This window comes from Numida meleagris, chromosome 1, assembly GCF_002078875.1.
Source record: "Numida meleagris isolate 19003 breed g44 Domestic line chromosome 1, NumMel1.0, whole genome shotgun sequence".
Taxonomy (NCBI): domain Eukaryota; kingdom Metazoa; phylum Chordata; class Aves; order Galliformes; family Numididae; genus Numida; species Numida meleagris.
The window spans coordinates 124,000,794-124,019,221 of NC_034409.1; the positions used below are offsets into that span (position 1 = coordinate 124,000,794).

Sequence of the window (18,428 nt, forward strand, 5' to 3'; positions counted from 1 at the left end):
TTTATGAAAGATACTTTTGAATATTTTATTTCCTTCTCATTTTTAGCCTGGCTTCCTACAAGAATAAAGCTTTGTCACCAGGAGCTGTGCTTCAAAGGAGTTAGGAGAAACTTGACAGATCTTTGGGTAGGTCACATGATGAACCTGACATTATCCAAATCAATTCATTGTAATCTTCATGGTGGGATTTATACTGAAAAGCATTTAGTGGAATAGGCAGCCATGCTGACAAAAGTCCTCCTACTCTGAGGGAGACATACTGTAAAAACTTACACTTTGTTAAACAGTTGAGTGAGTTCACATGGGGAGAAGGCTTTCTGGACACCTCAGACCCAGAAGCAGCTTTGTTTGAAGCTCATAATCCAAGGAAAAAAAAAGCTTTAGGAATTTGAATTTAATTATTTCTTACACTCATGAGAGCACTTTCACTTCCTTGTTTGGGTATTTTACAGAACCTGGTGCAGAATGGCGCCTAAACTCTGGAAATCAGTTAGTCCAAACTGTTGACGTGCAGCCTAAAGCTCTTCTTTGTATACAACTTCCAGAGAAAACTGGGCTGTAGTATACAGGACTTTGTGCAAGTCTTATGTGCTAGTCTTGTAAAAAAAAAAGTCATGACAAGGCAAGAATCTCCTATTGTCTCTTTGCATTTGACTTTGTAGTGAATAGCTTTATAAAGAAGCTAAGTAAACATAAGATAGGAGGGAATTTATTTGGCACTGGAAAAATCTCACCTGATGCTTGTTCTGACCTATAAGACAGAGAGAAAGCAGCAAGTTTGTGTACATGCTGAAATTTGGAAGTGACCATTCCTATGTAAATCTGAACATCTCTTTGATTTGTATTTTTGTGCTTATTAATTATAGTGCTAAGGCAGTCTGTGTTGAAAGTAAATTCATGGCATGCTAATTATTATAACTATCATTAAAAACTCTTTAAAATATACTGCATCTGTAGTCCTGTTTTTCTCAATAAAAAAAGCAGTAAAATGTCTGTCTCATGAAGTTTAAAAGTCATCAAGTGATAATAACAGCATTTTACAAACTCATTTCAGAGAATGTAGTAAAAACTATTTTAATATCATTAACTTTCAACCATTGGAACATCGGTCAGATTACAACACTGTATTAGACAACAATAAATACATAAAGATCAACAGATACAAGTAGATGTCAAGTTTATCTTTATTTTAAAAGTAGAACTATTTAAGAATTAATACAAATGTATTAAATATCAGACATCTCAGAAATTCATCTTTAAAATGATTTCTTTACAGAGAAATCATTACAATGTATGTAGTTGCTCTGTGAGTAATTAAAGTCTTATTTACTTGTATGGAAAATACAACAGATAAAGTGCACAATAACACTACTTGATAGAGCACAGTCTCAGCTACAAAAGAACTAGCTTCCACCATAGTCACCTCCATTTGCTATGCATTTTTGCCAGTGATGAAGAAGAGCTTACATGCTGCTCTTGTAAAAATCTGTACGGTTATCCAGAATGTGGCTTGTCTTTAACATTGCTATTGCCACTGCTGAAACACATCACACACCACCTCACCCTGCTCACATACACAGCTTACTCCCCATTAATGTTCAGCAAGCATCGATGAATGTCAATTCCTTAGGAACATATGCCTGAAGAATGCCATCCTAAAACTTTGAGTCTAGTCCTCTGTCCTCCTTTGCCACAGGTTCACAGGGTTACTCCTCCAAATACTGTGCCAAGGAGCAGTGACACTCTGGCAATATGCAAAAACCTTACCACAGAACAACAAAAAGAAAGGAGAAATAGTGCTTTGGAAAGAGAGTGGGCAAGACCAAGAGACAGCAAGATCCTCAGACAATTCTTGGAAATCTACCACTACAAAGAAAGGCAGATGCCTTCTCAAATAATCTCTGTGGGCTCTGTTGGTCTGCTCTGGGAGAAAAACCTACCTTTTGCCTCACATCTGCAGAACGGCTAAGCAGCTGGCTGCTGATTGTCTGGAAGATGGATTCTGTTTAATCATAATTAATTTTTATCTAATTTTTCAGTGAAGGACAAGAAAAGATCTTACGAGTTCAGAAAACATTCATTAAACAAATGTTTCCCTGAAGAAATAATGACACATTATCAATGTAAATATATTATCTGTGGTCAGACACACAGCACCAGTATTCATAGTGCTACAATATTTCCCAGCAATATTTAGAACTATACTTCTGTTTTTGCATTTAAGATCAGAGATGAACAACAGCTTTGGGGAGAATGGTTTGAATACTAGAAGTTGACATCAGCTTTCCACTATTAAGATCAAACTCTCCAATAAGAATGATTATCTTCAGAAGGCCTCATGTGGAAATACACTGATCTCAGTTTGGCTTTTAGTGGCCCAATTTTTCACATAAGAAAATAAAAATAAAAGAAAATGCCATAACAGTTTGCATTCATTAGCCAACAAAGTTGTTTTCTCAGCACAAAAGGAAAAGACAGAATGACAGTGAAAAACAACTTGCTTTCATCCTTCAGAAGTCCTTATTGCCAGAGCGAATCATAAAATTCTCCCATCTGACATACCTTTATTTCCTCTCGTTAGTTATTACATTTAAAAAATAAAAAAGGTTCACATGTTCAAATTTGTCTTTTTTTTCCCCACAGCAAAAAAATTTACTTTGAAAACACATGGCAAAAGAATACATGAGCAACTCAGATCTCCATGAAAACAGCACAATGAAAGGTCTCAGAAAATTGCCAAGGACAGTAGCAATGTTCATTTATCAGTGCCAAAGAACCACCACCAGTTATGGTCTTAAGCTCCTAGTTTAAGTTGTTGAAGAATTATCAAATGAGACAATCGAGCAGCTTCATGTATTTGTTAACAAGGACTTTTATACTGCTGCAGTAAAACCTTAAATGACAAATCTATGCATTATTTTGTCATGCCAAACATGTAAGAGAGGAGGAAAATCCTTTCATACGATTCTTAAAGGAAAGTTAATGAACTACCAGAGTTTAAGTTATGTTGTCTGTATGGATACTGAATCAAACTAAATCCAAAATCATTTATGACTCCTACAATAACATCCAATAAAAACTTCTGGTTTTGAAACCCAAGGTCACAAATGAAGAAGATTCACCTTCATGTATAGTTACGAATACATATATATTATTACAAATGCACATATATATGTACACGCACACATTTCATTATTGTTACTTATGCATACATACATGCACATATAGAGCCACTTATTTAATGACAGTGTGAGTAAAATAAAGATCTTAGGAACATCTTCTTTGTACTGTCTTGTCAGAACTTTTCCATCTCAGGCAATAGTGCTCTGTGTGCATTCAGTAGAGAGGTGCTGTGGTGCCTGAATTAATCTTCTTTCAGTCTCAGCAGAAAAAAGTGGGGAAAGTTCTGCTTGTTCTGCATACCAGTTTACCAGTTTCATCAATCATTGATTTGTTTTCACTGGATCTGCTAGCATATGAAAAGAATATATGGTATCTAGAGGAATACTTCATGCAAGTTTAATTTTTATGGATTCACTGGGGTACCTCGCAACTGTTTTCTATTACTGTTCATAAAATTAATCTTACCCTTTGAAAGATTAATACTAATGAAACCTCATTGGAATATAGTACAATAGTTATAATACAGAGCACAGGCAGCTTCCTTGTAAAGAGATGGCCAGCTTGTTTTCAGCCCCAGAAGAATGATACTAAGCTACCTTTTATGTCTTACCAGTATAACTTGGCACAAGCATTCAGACACTGCATACCAAAATTACTTTTGGAAGTGGTAAACAGTGCACCTTCTTGTTCTCACAACACTCTGTAGCAGGTGGAACCTACAAAGATGAAGAAATTGTTGAGAGGAAAAAAAGATACTTCAAGTATTAACTTAGTAAACAATATTGTTGTTATATAGAGATGAGGTCTTTCAAGCAGTCTCAACGAGTACAACAAATTGTAATATTATCAACAATAATGTTTCACATATGTTTATGCAATGTAGTCTATGAATTCTTATGTAACCAGGAAACTTTTCATATTATATGATTTATACTGATAAAAGGGGAAAGTCTCTGCTTAAACCGCACAGCAAGTTAAAGCTGAGAACTACTGACCCAAATTCCCATTTTAACAAGTCGGAGAATTTTCATGTAATTCTGGATGGATAGACAACTTAGATTATCCATCATCTATTTATGGTAATAGTCTTGCTAATCTTAACATCAGGAACATGAACTCTTTCTTAGAATGTTTGTTTCTGTTTTCAGCTTTCTTCATGTTGAAGGTAAATGCTACTGTTTCTGAGAAAACAGACAAGCACCAATTTTTATTTTGCGATAAACAAGCCAATATTAAACTACGCTGAAAGAATCCTGCTGCTAAAGTAAGTTTAAGAAAATGTATTCCCAGGGATCCTTAAATTCATGACAAAACAATGATAAATAACATTTTCAACAAAACAGGTTAATTTTGATTTAAAAATTACAACAGTGTTTTCAGAACTCTTGTCAGTTTTCACTTTCCTTCTAACCTTTACCAAAAAACCATTAGTAAAATAACAAATAAAAGGATGCAATTAAACATCTGGTAGAAAACTAAACATTAGCAAAGCAGTTATACCTTCACCTGTAGACAAAAGTAAAACATGAAGAGGAAATACAGGAATTTTCAACTCAGTTTAATCACCAGAACCCTAAATAATTTCAGTCTTCCTCTGAAAGTGATTATAGGACTTGATGAGGTCCTAGAAGGGAAATTTTTAAAAATATATGAATTATGGAAATAAAGACGTTGGCAATAATTTCTTTAGATTATCTGAGTGACAAAGTAAAGGCTAAATCTTAGCAGAGCTTCACAGTGCTTTGCCCTTAAAGCAGCGATTCATATTCCTCTATTAATCTACCTTTATTCACAGAATGAAATGGTCACACAATATGAATTTCTCTGAAGGACTTTTTTTTTTTTTAAATGTATATAGAAGGCCTTGAAATATGTTGGCAAATAATAGGAGGGTATGGTAGGTGGCTGCCAAATAATGTGGGATATCTGGCAGCTGTGATGGATTACCTAGTAACAAAGATGAAGAAGTCTTAGCAAGAGTGCCCAGAGAGAGAATAAAACAAAGTGTAGGAAGAGACAAAAGAAGGGAAATAGCTATAAAGCACCAAAAATGTATTGTTCAAGGGTGTAGATGAGGAAATTATAACTGTATTTGCTACAAATCAAAAGAAAGAAGATACAACTAGTATTAGGAAATTGCCAAGATTATTTTATTATTTTTTCCTATTAAAAATAATGAAAGCAGTTATTCATTAATGAGAATGAAAATTATTCTAGTTTAAAATTACAGATTGTAGGGACAGGCAAAATGTTTCTTTTTAGAGTCTAAAGTGACAGAATATATGCATTACACACACTTTAACAAGATACTGAGTCTAATTTTTCCATGTGACTTTGTACACAAAAGCTGGATTCTATTACTTTCTTGGAAGCAAGAAAAAACTCAAAAGTAGGATGCTGTGATTAATAATTATTTGTGTTTCTAGGAAATATCTGGATTGAAGTACTTTATTTTATAATTATTTACTTACATGAGTATTTTTTTCATGATCACAAATTATGCAGAGGATATATAAACTAGGGTATCATTTAAACTAGGAGTAAGAATCATACATGCATCCATTATATAAAAAAAGTGAACTTATTGAGTTCAGAGAAAAAAACAGCGGTGTGTGCAATACAGCAATGTTTAGAGATAAACAGTAAAGATATATTAGATAAGTGTATTGCCCCACACTAATGAGCTCCAGTACAAGGTTTGTATGTGCAACAGTATCAAGTGAAAAGAGTCAAGGAATTTCAGCATCTGTCCTTCCCGCACCTTCCCACTGCCAAATTCATTATACAAGTTTGTAGCACATTACTTTTCCTTGTCTTGGTCATATGCCTGCTCATTCCAGTGTGTGAAGGTGGAGTCTGCTGATGAGACATCATCATAAACTTAATTATTATCATCACTTTCTCCTGCAGCATTGTTCCATATTTGTTCTCTCTTCCTTTCCCTCACTTTTGAGGGTCTAAGCATAAGTTCTTCAGAAGGAGAATATTAAAATCATATAAAAGTCTATTAAGCGTTTAATAAATGTCTCATGTTAGTTTCCAAAACCTTCAGAGAAACTAAACTTGTAATTCTCACAACAGATGAAGTAGTAGCAACAGAAATAAGTGCATAAATGGACAAATATGAACTTCTTTTTTCTATAGAAATCTGTAATAACTGAGGTGTCTTTTATGTACCCAAAATGCTTGCTTAGTCCAGGCAGATGGACATTTATACCATATAGTTACCACAGTGCTCAGAGTTAAACCCTTCTGAAAAGAGAGTCTGTTTACTAAGGCTCAACTATGCAGTAGTATATCCACACCATTTTCAGTAGCTCAGAATTTTAGTAGGACTAGCTCCTATTCATCCGTAAAATCCTGCCTAAACATAAATAAAGGTAAGTGATGGTCTTCTAAGGGTAGTTTGCAGGAATTGTGCAAAGGTTTCACACAAGAGCTTTTTTTTTTTTTAAAAGGCTCCTAAGGATGTAGAATCAACCACATGACCTATAAACTCCAAAAGCAGTGAACAATAGTGCTAAAAAGCCCACAAGCAATAATTACCAGGTCTAAGCATGAGAATTATTTCCCTACTTCAGAAGGGAAGTTATTGTCATGTTTGTTAAGAGGAAAATCTCATAACTTGTGTATCCCATAACTGTTTATAAGTATCTGAAGTGCAGGAGTCAGGTTGATGGAGGTGGACTCTTTTCACTGCTGAGCAACAATAGAACAAAGGGCAATGGGCACAAACTGGAGCACAGTAAGTTCCATCTGAACATAAGGAAAATTTTTTTTTTCCTTTTTACTTTGAGGGTAATAGAGCACTGGAACAGGCTGCCCAGAGAGGTGGTGGAGCCTCCTTCACCAGAGATATTTAAGACTTGCCTGGACTTCCCTGTGCAACTTGCTATAGGGAACCTGCTTTGGCAGGGGTTTGGACTCAAACTTTAGAGGCCTCTTCCATCCCTGCAGTTGTGTGATTCTGTGAAAACAGATGACTCAAAGCCTACTGCAAAAACTTCAATATGAAGACTCTAAGATTTACTGAAAGCAAAACTAAAACATGGGTGTCTTATTTCTAAATATTACACTCTATCTAGTGTGTTGTAACCCAGAGGCAGTGAGTTTTGTAACAGCACATCTGCTGAGCACAGATTAAAAATTCAAAATACCTTCCACAGATTGTAAACGAAGTATCTTTTTAAAAATCCAAATTTGGAAGATGTTTTGATGAAGACTTCATCTCTGAGAAAAATATTAGGATTCTTACAAGGCCGTGGGTCAAGGTTTGGGAAAACTCACTGCAAAACATGAAGCAGCAGCAACATTGTAACAGATGGATGTTGTGAAGTTCTGGCAAGTTTCATAGAGTGAGGTGACATACTTCATTGGACCAGATGACATGCTTAGAAAATTGGCAGGCTTTTAGACTCAGTGTCTTTCCATCATCTGGTAAGTTGAAACAAAAGGATAAATTTGGATTATACAATGTTACTTTTAATAAGATCAAATTATATTGGTTTATACATAAATTGAAGTTGTAAGCCTTAGTGAAACTGAAAAAGTTACTAGGAATTTTGAAGAAAAAATGCTCAGCTATAGTAACAATTCATCCAACCCAAGATTCTTTTCCAGGCTGTCCATAACCAACAAGCAAAGAAGTGTTGGCAGACCCATTGCATCTGAAAACTGAACCTTCTTCAGTAAGTATCAGAATTGATGTGATGATAGAAACAGTCCTCAAAAAAAAAAAAAAGTGACTCTGATGGCTTTAAGTACAACAAACATTTTCCAGAAATAACAAAGATCAAACAAAATTCCTTCCTATCTTGTGGGCATCACTGTGGGAATTACTAGCCTTTAAACCAGCATCCCATTTCCAGGCACCCCATTTGGCTGCCTTTGTTAAGAAGTAGCTGAGTTCAGCAGTTTCTGTCCCAGAGAATTAGCCCTTCCTGGTCCACCAGAGCTGGATCCAGAGATCTCACCCAGCCCAGTGGGTTCTACTGTTACTCCCCCTTGCAAGGCCAGTGACAGTGATACTATACATTTGCTCCAAGAGATACATACACATAAGTCACACTACACACAGAGGACAACAATATGGCCAGTCACAAAGACCAGTACAAGTGCCTTTGATGTAGCCCTGAAATACCGCAGTCACAAAAACGCAGACAGATAGCCCCATCCCACAGCTGCACTCTCACCATTGAGTCATACACATACCTTCCACCTCACAATTCCCAAATATTCACAGAATGTATGCCTATGAGCTCAGGCTCTACATCCACCTGATCTTCATGCTTGGGTCCTGAACCCCTCACTCAGTCTTTGTCTCTCACCTCTGTATGCTAATGTGGTCTTCACTGGTCATTCCAGCCTGAAGCTCACTAGCAAGTTACACAGCCTCCATGCAGAAGGGCCTGTTTCAGGAGTACCTAGAGCCTGATCTCTTCAGTTGCTGCCCATCTGACCTGCAGGCTGCTGTGACACACTTTGAATATCAGAGCTGAAAGCTGAGTCTTCATTTAGGAAGATGAAGCCTGAGATTCTTCACTCTTATGACTGACTTCATAAGTGGCTTTTCCTCTGACTAGCAACTAAAAGTAGAGACACTCAGAAGAAAAAAAGCAAAATGTGCAGGAGCATGCTCCAGTCTGAACTGTGCCCTGTTACAAGAAAGCAAGAAAGGAGTGACTATTAGCAGCTGCAAAGTTTGCTAAATTATCTTATGGTTGTCTGTCTTCATCCATTATCGGTGTCAGATACCTTTGTCTTAGTCCAGTCTGGGCTGAGACAAAGTAATGAGACCTAGAGTAAGATCTGTTTCTCACTGGGATTATACAGGCTCAGGGAACATAATTATTTATCCCCTTGTAAGGCAATATGTTTTTTAATGGGATATATGCCATTGTTGCCCAAGACTTCATTATCCGACTTGCTACTCTCACTCTACTGTCCTCACATTTCATGACTGTTCTTCCTTTCCTTCTCTGCATTGTATTTTTGCCTGGTAAGCTCAAGCTCTGAGACAATGCTCATTGTTTGGACAAGAGTGTGAAGGCTTTTGGCAAATAAGATTAGTGGGGCTTCTGTGGGAGACAGGCATGTGTTTGAGCATACTGTATTATTTAGATATCTCCCTTTTACATATATCAAGTTTCACCAGTTCTGTAGCAGAGAAGTCAGTATCTAGATCAGCCTCTGAATTATCTTGCACTGTGTGTAAGAGAAAACCTATGGGCAAATAGTTAGCAATTAGCACTACACTCAAGCAGAAACATTTTTCTTCAAGAAACAGCAAAAATAACAGCATAAATAAGGGCAGTAAAAAGTATCATGATGGATGTACAAAAATGGTACTGTCAGAATACTAGATCAAAATATTTTTCTCCTTACCCCCCCCCCACCATAAGGTAATTACGACACTTATGAAAGAAGCCAACTTCTCCACTGTGCCTAAACAAAAGCAAGATAGGGAGACTACTGAATATTGTGAAGGGTGACTCATGTCTCCTAAGCTCTGTGCCTAAAAATATAAGCATCAATTTAATCACATTTGTTTTCAGAGTTTGAATTTTAGGAAAAATAAGAGTTGTCATCTCCCAGTGCATACTCTGTAGAAGAATAGAGATTTGAAGCCATCACCATGTTAAAAATAAAGACATCATAATCCATTAAGACATAACAGAAATGAAGTTGCCTATCCTCCCTTCATATGATTACATACTTTTTCTCCTTTTCCTTCACTGACTGCACAGAACGGATCTCCTCTGTTATGAAAATCAGCATTATGTGGTGAAGAAAGCTGGTGACTGTAGAATTCTTGCTTGTTACTAAATTTAGAAAGAGTGACTAATGTGATTGCAAGCAAAGAGAAAAAGGTCTCATTAGTCAAAGCAAATGAATGGTTCTCTGGAAAATTCCTGTCAAGTCATTTAATCTCTCTCTCTTCACAGATGGTCACTATTATGTTTCTTATTTTATAAATGTTCAACTTGATGACCTGATATCTAATTGATGGGCATGCTGCTCAGTCACAGTAACAAATGAGAATGAAAAGAAGCTAAGTTTTGGACATAAAAGTGCCTTTCAGTGCTAAGCATTCTGAAAATAACAGGTACTAGAAATGTCAAGTTGGCAACTTGTTCTTGCAGAACCCTATTACACTTATCTTACCTGTTCTTTTCTTCCAGTGCCAAAATGGAATTCCTTCCTTGACAGAGAATGTAGAGTGATGCATTAATAAAGGTTTTCATTCTCCACTACAATGGTGACAGTTGCTATAAAGTCCAGGAGAAAATTTTGAAGAAGGTACCATAGAATATGAGATAGAAGCATAGTTGAATATGGAGGGTAGAAAATACAGAGATACTGCTTTAAATATACTATTGATAATAGTATTATTACTTTTACACAGTACACAAACAATCTCATATAGACATTACCTAACTTGAATTTTCTATTAGGAGCTGATTTCAGTATGCAACTCATTTTGAAGAGTAGCAATATTCTCTAATGAGAAAACAAAATGCTACTCAGACTCCTACATTTTTGGTGGGAGGAGACAGTGTATTCTATTGATTTACATATAATGAATATTTTCTGAAAAAAAGCAAAGCATTTCCCTGTGATCCAAATACATGAATTTTGTATTCCAGCTTCGAGATTCTGCTATGTCAGACCTTGATCATTACATACAAAAGCATAAAACACAAAATGCAAGCATACATACAAATAAACTAAAAATAAAAAAAGTGCTTAAGAAAAACATTTGAGCAATGAAGCTGAGAAAGTATTCTCCCAAACATTTACAAGATGTCACATCTATGTTTGCATCTCAAACCTGCAGCAACTTTCTGCAAATATTTGAGTGCCAGTCATATCTCGAGCTCAAGTACTCAAGCTCTTTCATCAGAAGTGACACACTTTTCCCTGAAATGATTAGACTGAGTCTGGTGAAAAGGCCGCTAATTTTCCTTACATTTTCATAAAGCAATTTGGCAAACTAGACAATGATCTGTTTCTATGCTTTACAGGCCTGATCTATTCTTCAACAGACAGAAGTGATGACACAAGAAATCAGCAGTTAAAAGCAGTTCTTTCTCTGCATACCTGTCTCTGTCTCTCTCTGTATGTACATACTCTCATCTATTATGTATGTACTTAATATGACTATTTACAAATGTGCTTAAGATAGTCAAGATATTTAACTGATTTAACTAGTTGGCATTAATTACTAATCCAAATAATGAATTAGGTTCATAAATCTTGAAGACCTAGATTTCCTTCTCTCCTTACCCAAGTTCTGAAGTTAATCAAAATCTTTATATGAAAGAGACTTATTATGACATTTTAAATAAAAACTAGAACACCATAAAGGATACTGAGCTTAAGAGTACGACAATTATTGTGATGTTGAAACACAGATTAGCAACCATATTGTTAAGTGTCTCAGCAAAACTTAGGAAAAAAAATTACATCATTAGATGCCTCCTGCCAGAAAAAAAGAACTACAAACATTTAACCATAGCAGTTGCCACTGTTTATTCCCAGAATCTTCTTAATAATAGTTTTTACGTTTCTCAAGTTCACTTATGAAAGATTCATATAGCAGGTTTACAGTTATGAGAATTATCCTTTCTGATGTAGTTCCCCATTAGAATTATTGGAATTACATTATAAATTACATGAAATTAGAATTTTTGGTCCTAAACATTACGTACATGTCTATTTTCACATGAGGGCTGTCATCACCAAATACCTTCCATGAAGCTGGTCAGCAAGAGTTACCAACATCTATTAAGCCATTTTCATTCTGGGTCTGATGGCAAGAAAGATCATTAACTGAATGATTTAATCTCATAAACATTTTCTATGCTCATGATTTGCTAATGTTAACTTGCTAGAGTTCATAAAGTTACTGTAATTTCTCCTGGATTAAGCAAGTCCTGTCCTATTATCCATAGTCCTCAAAGACTATGCAGAGGAACAATAGAAATATGAGAACAAGAGCTGGAACCACTGAACATCCCTTGAAGGATAAGTGCTGTAACTGATGGTCTAGTCAGTCTTGCAAATGCTCTTGATCACTGACACATTCAATGTTTTCTTCTCTCCTGCACAGTGGGACGGCATTCTGCTCACAAAGAAATGAAATTATTTTACTAGAGCCTCTAGTTGGGTCTTCTTTGTAGTTTTCCCAGGGGTTATGTCAATTGTTTTCATTTCATCTGAAGTATTTTATATTTTATTCTTATTTTTTTGTCTATTTATATTCCAAGGATCCCACTGCTCTGAGTTCCAAACATCTTTTAGAGCTATGGTTCTTATTTTCTTCATTAGTAGACTGCTATCTGTTTGGGCACATTGCTCCACCTACAGGGTAAACTTATGCACTAATTGCTTTACTCAGGCAAATAGCTTCTCATCTTCCTCCCTTAACTCTTCTTCAGCAGATTTGGTAGAATTCAATGCTACTAATAACAGCCACAACACAGTTGATGCAGTAAGCTGTTTTTCCTTAGAAGGCAAAATGATTTCCCAAGTTTTGAAGAAATTCAGCCATGCAAGATAGCAACCTGGGGACATCCCCATAACTCCTAAACAGTCTCTATTTTTCTACTACCTCCACCACAGAAAGCCACATAGATACTAGAAAGCCCAGGATGTGTCGAGGTAATTCCTTTTCAAGGTGGTTAGATCTCCACTCTCCAAACCATTGTGGAATACTCCTTAAGAATGTTGTTTCCATCTTTGAGTTGTGCATATTTTTCCTAGTATCCTGCCAACTACACCAGGTATTCTGGTCACAAAGAAGCAAAATTTCTTCTGACAGGTTCTTAGCAATACCAGGCAAAGTATTCACAGGTAGACTAATAGCCAAACACCGAAAGAAGAGGTGAACTCACCCAACTGGTGAAGGGGCTCTCAAATTTCTCCTCAGGCTAGGCCCAAGGAACACTCTCCCTTCAGGGTCTGGCCTTTATATGAGTCCAGGGTGGCTCCACTCTGGATCTACCCCTTCTGGTCATGTGGGGAGCACAGATTGCAAACAATTTGCCTATGCACCCTGGGCCAGCCACATCCCTTCACCAGGTGCTCAATCACCAGTTCAACCAGTGACCTAGCAGTTCCCAGATTACTTCAATGAAAGAACAGTATTCTTTCAGTCAAAGTAGGCTCCAGCTTCTGATTTTTTTGTGCTTTTCAGAGAAAGGAGAGCTAAGTTCTAGGCAAAGGAGAAACTTGCATATGTTTTTGCTTTGTTCAAATCTAGAGCTTTGGATGATTAAAGGCAGACATTCAGGATATGCACAAAGAGGTAGTTTTTAGATAGAAATAAGGAGGAAGTGTGAAAAAAGAAATCTTTATGATAAGTTATTCTAAAACATGCTTTAAGTAGATGGTCATGTAGCCTTCTGATCTTAAAACTAAGATTAAAGTTAGATGCAATTTACCTGTAAAATTGGCAGCTGGTTACATAAGTAGCTCTAAACGTCAGTTCTTCTTTTAGCTCCCATTTGAAATGCAGTCCAGATTTTCAGTTCAAAAGAAAATCTGCATGCATGGTTATTGAGTCTTTCTAATAAAAAATTATTTCTCAACAAAAAAAGCCTACTTGACATAAATCTGAACATGTTTATAATCACATAAAATTTTAGTAGTCAAGCTAGCTCTGTTCTAAGCTGAAGAGCTTTGTTGTTTTCACAATATATTTTCTCATACAGTCAAGTTTTATGTAGCTAAATAATACTTTGACCAGTTGAAGCAATGTATTCTGTCACTCAAGAGATTTTCTGTAATGTATTTTCTAACTCTATCATGGTTTATTGAAATTTTCAATGTCCGACTTCTATAATGACTGCAACAAAAGAAATAAAATGCCTCTTAAATGAGAACTGTAAGCAAATGTAGTTCCAAGTAAGTTGCATGCAGGTCCTAATAAAGGGCTGGGTTTCAACAGGACAAATTTATATTTGAGAGGTTAACAATAAGAAAATGTTGTCTTTGGTATGCTTTTGAATCCTATTCCTTAATTCCACCATCTAACTAAATTTTTTTTAATGAGGTTTTTAGTTTCTTGAACAAGGCCATCCAAAACAACTTCGGAAATGAACCCTCAACATGCTTGCTATATGCAGTGGAGTATGAAACAGGGACATTTAAGTGCGTTGCATTGAAGCTATTCTCAAGCTGTTTTTGGAGCCCGCTGAATCACATGGACATAACTCAGGAGGAAGCCCACTTCGGACTGAGTTTCTCCTCTTTCTGTACTATAGACAAGTGAGATACTAGTTTCAGGGAGTTTTACTAATGTAAAATAAAACCATTGATTTATGTGCATTTATGTTTTGGTGCTATACATTTTTGACCTTTTATTTCAAAAGATCTCAACTGTAGATTTAGGTTTTTTTTTTTTCCTTTGACTTTCTTAATAGGATGCAAAAAAGTTTTTCTTCTGTAGGACACAAAGTTATTGTAGACACTGAAAAGGTTTTCTAACTCAAATTTCTTCTGGATTTTAGGAAGGTCTCCAGTTTACAGTTCAATTTGGCAAGAAACATGGCATTCATCTATAAATGTACTTACATATTTATGTTACAAACAGTAATATGTTACAAACAGTAATATACAAGTTAAGTATTCTTTAACATATTACTTTGTTGTCTCCTTATCACATTACTCTTATCTTCTGTACCAAAGTTATTTCCCAATTCAAACTTATATTCAATAATTCATAAAACAGCTTTGTCTTCTTTCATACTTTAAAAATAAAACACAAAAATTAATAAGCTCTAGCTAATCTGCAGTTTCGTATTGAGGTAGAAAATACTTTGATATGAGAATCAAGGAATAGCTCCATCCCCTAATTATGTCAGATAATTACATTAATTATTTTACCAGTGCATATTCGGACTCAGGTTAGATCTTGATTTTACAAAGCAACAGTTGCAATATAGACACAGGGAAATTCAAATAGGTTGCTTCTTTTGCTCAATTTAAAAGAAACTATTACTATTCAAGCTTATTTATTTTTTTCCACAAAGACTGACTTTTTTCTTAAATGCAAATGTTTGCATTTTTCAAACTGTATATTAAATAAATGAATAAAATCAGTTTGTGTTCTCATCTAGAATGTAGCAAATAATAATATAGGTATTGTTGTGTGGGTTTTGTAGTTGTGGTCTAACATGAGAACAAAACTTCCATGTTTCTTATACTCTCCCTAAAAAGACTTCCAAAGACAAACCCCAAAATTCAGAGTATGCTGCTCATGACTAGCAAAGAAAGGTGAGCAGATCAACAAATGGACCTGAAGTACTTAGAACTTAAAGATGTCAGGACTCTTACCTCTGTGTTTATATGTGTAAAATATTGAGGTGAGATATTCTCGAGAGATAGCATAAGATTAGCATTATGACTAAAAGAGCTTCTAATTCTGAAAAGTTTGGATAGAAGTGAAAGTCAAATAAGAATTGATATAAGGCTACAAGAATGTTGTGACTTGAAAATTGTGTCTAAGATTTAGAATTTCCATCTCTCAGGAAGTTCTTAAATTCTTGAAAAGTAATATATTTTCCACATATTCATTACAAATCAACAGAGGTTTAAATTCAGATTTCAGATGCTCTATGAAAAGTCATATCAACAGCAGCCAAAGAAAGACTTCCACAGAGAATAGGAGCTGAAGTTCAAGTGTTCTAGATTTTAATTAAAAGAATTCACTGAACTGGGTAATAATAATTAAATAAGGAAAAGATCAGGTGGAAAATCATGGCAAACAAGATTCATTCTATTAATTTTCTGTCTCTTTGCTAAGAGGATTTACCTACAGTTACATTTTTGCAACCATACTTATAATGAAATAAGAAAAAGTAAAACACAAGCAAATAGAAAAAAACCCAAACAAATGAATAGGCATAGGCAGGCAAGAAAAATCTTACTGTTGCAAGGCCAAATGTCAAAAGAAGAAACTTTTATTTTCCTCTGAACAAGCATGCAGATGTATTTCTTCATTTCATTTCAGTTGGCACTGGAATCCATACAGCAGAGGGTTTAAAAAAATATTAGCTCTCACAGCCAAAGAATAACTACAAAAACAAAACAAACGCATAAAGTGCCATCTTCCCAGAGAGTGTGTTCTGTGATTTGACTTTAGCTGAAGTCTTTCTGGGTTCACCTTCTCCTTACGAGTGAGCAAAACACTTTTTCTGAAACTCTGGATGTTTGGGATAAATGTAAATTTCAGACAGCAGTTGGTACAGTCAGAATTTTGACACTGAGAAAATACATGTATATTTCATAAACCCAAGAAAGCTGGTTGTACCTGTCTTCCCGAGAAAGGATAATAAGTTTATACGTATGTATGTAATATGAAACTAGATAATAGATGATATCTCAGTAGCTCAAATCAATTAGTCCTTTCCAAGTAGCAAGCAGACAGAATAGTATATTACTTACATGCTCTACTTTAGCTGGTCTGGTTTAGTTCGATAGATAGACATTTCCCCTCCTTGCCTTTTGATTTCCATTTCTGTATTACTCTCTATTGCAGAGATGAATTTATGTGGATAAGAAAAAACTTTTTGTAACACTGCACGTAAATTATGCTACCTGAAGAACCATTTTCATTTTAAGACTTCATTTTTGTTGAAGGCAGAGCAAAGATGACAATCAATTTCAGCAGCATACCCAGAATACTTTAGGCTCACTAGTACAGTCGGGTGGAGCTTTTTTCAAGACTTTTTTGTTGCTTTGCTCTGTTACTGTCTCTTACTCACATAAGTCCATAACACAGAATGGCATATCTAACAGTTTAACACACAAAAAAAAAACAAATTAAATCAAGAAGAAAAAATTGATCTTGATAATCAGGCTGCAGGTTAGGTCCCTAAGATCTAGGACTCAGTAAAGGACTGAATTCAAGTCTAGATATTTTGCCTTGAGCTTTGCTGCTAACTGTGAGCATTCTATCATTATGGTACAGGATAATCTTTAGTGCCACAGTGATATAACTGCATTCAACAAGATATAAGGGTCACAAAGGTTCATTGAGGTGGAATTTAGAGAACTCTGTTGAATAGATATTCCAAGAAAATACCAGATCTTTACAGCATATAAAATTTTAGCTAACAGCTACAATTGTACTGTATGGCATGCTCATGGCTGAGCTGATTTCCATGACCTCTCTCCTGACAAAAACTGTGGAACACAGAAAAGAAGTATTCCTTTTTCTATTTTTTTTTCCTATGGCAGTTAAAGTACCATAGTGTTCGCTTTTCTCAGATATCTAGTTTTCTTAGACTGCTTTGAATTGGAAATAATGTGCAAGCCAGAGAATAGGAATCAGGTCAAAAAGGTAGCAACAACAGATAGAGAGACTATAACAAAGCAAACAGAGCAGCTTCCCTGGTCCCTAAGCTGTCAGCAGGTTGACTGTGTGAACAGTCATTGGAACAGTTTTCTCTGTAAACCTGAGAAGATGGGTTCTTTCTAGTCTCTTGAAGTGAATGACTACTGAATGTCTCTTAAACAATTTACATACATAGTTCAGTAGCTGCTGTGGAACATAGCCCACTCACAGAAATCTATTTAATTATTGGACCCTGTTTTGGAGGCTATAAGTGTTCATTAGCATAGATATGAGCTAATTCACAGACTGTTGGTCTCACTGACAGTTACTAGAGTAGCTGGAGCCTGTGGCTCTGAAAGACTTTTCTCTTTATACTATACAGTGTTTTTTTCTCTTTTCCTAACCATCTCGGACTAAAAAAAATCCTTATTTTGGCTAGGCTAGGCTAGGCTAAGATGAGCATAACAGAACAGAATAGATTAGAATGCAACAATCCTGACATTGATTAATTAAATGCTATAGATGCAACCATACAGTTTGTAAGTGACTATTTATAAGCAATCTTTAATAATCATAATTGGAGACATCTTGCAGAGTGATAGCTACTTTTCTCTGTCCCTCTCTGACTCTCTACTCACATCAAGGAGATGAGCATTGAAGAACCACAACTGTTGATGTGTCTTATGTAGTAATGTCTACAAGGAGTCCTCTTTCTTCAGGAAGCAAATTATGCTTTCAAACAGTGGAACCCAGCTCCCAGCTTCTGTCTCAAAATGATCAAAACCTTACCAACCAGAGAGTGGGTCGTGAATGCCAAGAGGATATTTTCTATGAAACCATAGATACAAATGCAAATCTTAAAGCCTGCAATCACTTCTTGAATTTAGTTTTCTCTGTTTTCTCTGTAGTAGGAGTGCTTTTGTTTTATTTGTGTTCAATTTCAGTACACACAGTACATACTGAT

The 18,428-nt window shown here is 35.6% G+C and overlaps 1 long non-coding RNA gene across 2 annotated transcripts; it reads right to left on the reverse strand.

Moving 5' to 3' along the window:
• Positions 1,241–13,714, reverse strand: LOC110405592. 2 transcript variants are annotated; one of them, XR_002443008.1, is made up of 6 exons: positions 13,020–13,714; positions 11,835–11,932; positions 10,288–10,391; positions 4,624–4,747; positions 3,734–3,839; positions 1,241–3,469 (listed from the first exon to the last, which is right to left on the reverse strand). It is a non-coding gene; the product is annotated as an uncharacterized LOC110405592 (long non-coding RNA). The 2 variants fall into 2 exon arrangements; XR_002443006.1 differs by lacking the exon at positions 4,624–4,747.